Genomic DNA, 5077 nt, shown 5'->3' on the forward strand with positions numbered 1-5077 from the left:
TCTCATGTGTCTTGTGGTTTGGTGGTTTCAAAGCTGTCATTCTGAACCTGAAAAGCAGGGTGGATTAGAACTCAAAGTAAGAAAAATGTTAGTCAGGATGGTGACTTGCATGAGTTCCGAGTCAGGAAGTTGCCAGATTCAAACCCCTCACCAGCCATTAATTCACTAGATAAACTCAAAGGGATGCAATCTCAATTCATTCCTTAGTGGCACTTTCAGTGTCAAATTGCTATTAGTATTAATTGCTGTTCAACAAAATGTTCAGAAAGTGATTTACAACATAGCCAAAGGAATGGAAAAAAGAATGAGAAAATGATTCCTTGTTCAAAAGGGCTCACAACAGGGGCGTAACTATAATAGGGCAAGGGGAGACAGTTGTCTGGGGGCCCACTGCCTTGGGGGGCCCCCCAGAGGCAAGTCACATGATTGACTCCCCCAGCCGCACACCGGCCTGGGCTTCCTTCAGTTGTATTCATCCTCCGAAATTGATGTGAGTGTTAAGACCTGGAGCAACCAGAACAGCATGTCTTTTTCTAGTACCATTAAATGATTTGCATCGTCCACAATTTACAAAACCATTAAAAAAATAATTTAGGATGATCTTCTATTGTGGCACATAGGTGTTTTATACACACACACACACACACAATGCTTTTTGTTACCACTATTCAGCCTCATTTAAGATTTCTTTACTTCATGAGCTGAGCTTCAGTGAAGCGGGGCCCATTTTAAAATCTTGTCTCTGGTCCCACTCCAACCTTGCTATGCCCCTGGCTCACAATCTAACAAACACAAGGGAGATGCCAGTAACAGCCACTAGGATGGTCACTGTTCCCCATCCAGCATACAGACAGAATAGGAACAATTACTATCCTCCTTTTGCTACATGTAAAATGGACACCATTGTAAAAGGTGCCCCTTGGCTTTGCCCAGTTAGCAGAGCACTGGTTGCCAGACATAAATGTGGCTCTCAGCTAGCAACCTGGGCATAGAAACTTAAGGGCTAAATGGAAGAGAAGGCTGCTGAAAGATGCACAAGGAAACTATTCATCTAAATGAATCAAAGTTGAGAATCAAAGAATGGGTAGAGCGGGAATTGATTGTGTTGGAAAACAAAATACTTCTTGGATCATTCTCAAGTTGTTTTCTAATAGGAATTTGCATATTAATAGCCTCACCTGTTTCTAAGGAATAGTTAATACTGTACGTAGGCTGGGGTTTTTTTTGTTTGTGTTTTAAAAAATTATCCATTGTCCACAAGCTAAACATATGATTTCATGTTCTGAATTTTAATTTGGAAAGGTGCTGAGAAAGGCATGCAATAAGATGCAGCAAGAAGCTATGAGCCAGAGAAGGGAAGTAGCTGGAAAGCTGTAGCAGTGGGAGTGGAGGGTTATTTTCAGTTCAGTATTTGGGAAAAGTAGAGGACTGCTTTTCACATTCATGGATCTGGCAATTCCTTCTGTGTGGTAATATGTGCATACACATGCCATGAAACATATGATATGATGTGTGACACATGGACACACAGTGGTCTGATTCCCAGAATTTGTCCAATTAAAGGGGTGAGAAAAGTGAGGGAACCAGCATGTCTTGTTTACATGATTTTAATTGCTTGATTGATTTAATGTTTATATGATTTTAATTGTAAACCACCCAGAGATGCAAGTTTTGGGTGGTATAGAAATATGTTAAATACATACATACATACATATGTATATCTTCATCACATGTAGCAATTGTTGGATTCAGCAACAGAATTGGTACTAAGAGGGGACAATAACAGTAGTGAAGGTGAAAGAGCAGTGCTGGTAGTAAAGGTTGTGCTTAAATTGTTAAGTTGAATTAGCTTTAGTGCCATCTCGTTAGTCACTGTGGCCAATGTGCTTTTTGTTCTGAAATGGAAAGAGGAGGGTTAACATTTAAGAGCAAATAAAGGCTTTCGCTTAGGATGTTTCTGAAGAACAGCCTCCAGTGACTGTTACTGGTATTTAAATTATGTTTCTTTTTAGACTGAGAACTCTGTGGGGACAGGGAACCATCTTATTTTATTTATTTTTCTATGTAAACCACTTTGAGAACTTTTGTTGAAAAGTGGTATATAAATATTTGTGGTAGTTGAATAACCATATTTGTGGTAGTTGAATAACCATTCTGCTTCCCCACTGGAGTTCTTCAGGTGTGTCGGTCAAAGAGGGCGCAGGCACATCATTACAAAGGACAGAACAACTTTGGGAGGTTCAAAGGTGGACTACTGTGCTTAATCATCTACTTCAAGGGTTCCCAACTTGACTCCCCAGATGTTGCTAGACTATAACTGCCATCATTGGGACTTGATACTGCGAAAGGACTTATAAAACAATGAATAGTTGACATTAAAAAGCAGAGTGAAATGTTTCTGAAAGACATTTTCCTGGTAGCTTTCCAAATTATTCTAGACCAGCTCATTATCTAACGAGAGGAATTACTCTGTCTTAGAGAAGGGCCTTTTTCCTTGCGCAGTTTAATGAGCTTCCATCTGCGGTGTTAGAGGGCAGGTATCAAAAAATTCCCTTTAACAGCCAGATATGGCCCTGTGGGCAGGCCATACAATCTGTGACTCATGTTCTTTTACATTGTTCATTTTATAGAGACAGTCATATTTCTCTTATTCCCCCTCTCTTATTAAATATGCCTTATAGAATGGATGATGAATACATTTCTTTTAGCTGATTGCTATGTACCCATAACACTGTGTGTGGCCAAATTCTGTGCAACTGCATGTAAGGTTAGGTCTAAGATGGTGTTAAGTTATACTTAATAGTACTATGAAGATTTTGACATTGTGTATTTGTGCTACTTATACCATGTTCTGTGTTGTTGGGTCAGAGACCATAATAAAGCATTCATTCATTCATTCATTCATTCATTCATTCATTCATTCATTCAAGTCTCACTATCCCTGGCCACAATGACCGAAGGCATTGTGGGAGTTAAGAGTCCAGCAACATCTGGGGACCCAAGGTTGGGAGCCCCTGATCTACATGTTTGACTACAAGTACAGATTGCTTATTTTGCTATCTGATCTTCACTCCTTACTCATCTGCCTGATCCTCTGTACTTCTGCGTCTAGAGCAGACCTGCTCAACTTTGGCCCCCCAGATGTTTTTGGACTACAGTTCAAATAATTTCCAGCCACTGTGGCCAATAGACAGGGATTGAGAGTTGTAGGCCAACATCTGCAGGAGGTGCTGGAGTTGAGCAGCCCTGGTCTATAGGCTTGTGCACATTTGGCCAGCAAGAGGTGAAGGGACATTAGTGGATGCCGTGCGGCCCCCAGAAGCCCCAGTATGCCCTGCGCAGGCACGCAGGGCATACTGAGGAGAACCCTGAGCCGGGAGGCAGCTTTTAAGCCTTCCGACCAGGTGTCTACTCGTAAGTAGCTGCAGCGCGGAGCCACGCCACAGCTACTCACGAGCAGTTAGCCCGGGTTTTTTGCTCCGCAAACCCGGGCTAAGAGGTGGGCTACAGGGGTGGGTTAGCCGCTCCGGAACCACCGGGCTTGGCTGCGAGCCCGGTGGTTCTAACGATCACAAAAATCGGGCTAGGATTTTCCTAGCCCGATTTTTGTGATCGTAAGAATAGCCCCTCTGTCTCAAGGATTCTGAGTCAAGCTTTCACTTCCAGTAAGGAATTCAACCAAATCAGCAGCATCAGTGTGCAAATCTTTCCAGTGTGGAATGACCAGGTACCTTTGAGCAAACTAAGAATAGAGTACATAGAGTGGTACACATGCCATTAAACACTGCCCCAGTTCACTGCAGTCTAAAGTTGTGACTTCATCATATACTGCCACTTCAGCTCCCTGTGGCTTTGCAATCATGACTAAATTTGGCTGAGCACAGATGTTATGAGTGGCCCACCATTTACAAACCAAGCAGATGACTCTGTCACTGTGAATTCAATTATCTTTATGAGCACAGCGAACATTGTCAGGAGTTGTAGCTCTGTAACACATTTAACTGCCACATGCAGAAGGTCCTAGATTCAATCCTTGGTATCTCCATGGAAAGATCTCTGTATGGAGAAAGCCATTGCCAGTGTAGATAAGACTGATCCAGACAGACCAATGCTCTCTCTCAGTATGAGGCAGCTTCATATATTCAGTGCACCAGCATGGTTGTGTGAATTGTGTCCCACATGTCTGTGTACTTTTTAAACTTTCAAAAACCATGCATCCAACAAGCTCAGGACACAGGAGGAAGCTGCATAAAACAGCTCAGCATTAGCTATGGCAGCCTTTTTGCAAGAAGGCTGAGGATGGGGCTGCAGCTCAGTGGTAGAGCATCTGCTTTGCATGCAGAAGGTCCCAGGTTCAATCCCTGGTATCTACAGTATGGACTGGGAGAAGACACCTCCCTGAAATCTTGGAGAGCTACTGCCAATCAGTGTTGACAATACTGAGCTAGACGGACTAGTGGTCTGACTCCTATGTTTCTAAGACTGAAGGCACAATCCACTAGGGAAGTTTCCTAAGCAAGGCAGTCTTGCCACCCGGCTCCTTCTTGGTTTGTCTTTCCTGGCATGCCTCACCCCTTCCCCTTAGACTTCTGCCTTGATTTTGACCCTTTTAAAAACCATGGTCTTTGCCTCATCTCCTTCCATCTTCCATGACTACATTAAACCCTTTACTGCTACCAGAGAGGGTTTTGCTGAGGCAGGCTTGGGAGCAGAAGACAATGTTGGAATTCAATTTGGGCCCACTACAGGTGCACTATTGTCATGGCTGCACCTGTGTTTGATGACTGCTTGCCTCTGCTATGGTACAGGTGGTCTACATGACCCTGGTTCTAACAGGGAAGACACAAGGCAACTGATAGCCCTCTTACACTCTGAACAGGCACCCACCTTTCTTGGTCTTTCACCACAGTAAAGGTTCAAGAGTGGAGATTCTGATTCATTCCATGTGTTGAGAATTGCAATTTCACCCATAGGAACCAAAATGTCTTAGGTTAGCTGTGATGGACAGGGGGTTACTCTATGCTTTCCTGGGATCTACCCTCAGTAGAGAGATTGCTCTGATCCCAAGTTAGCAGCA

Source organism: Hemicordylus capensis, chromosome 1 (assembly GCF_027244095.1).
Source record: "Hemicordylus capensis ecotype Gifberg chromosome 1, rHemCap1.1.pri, whole genome shotgun sequence".
Classification (NCBI taxonomy): Eukaryota; Metazoa; Chordata; class Lepidosauria; order Squamata; family Cordylidae; genus Hemicordylus; species Hemicordylus capensis.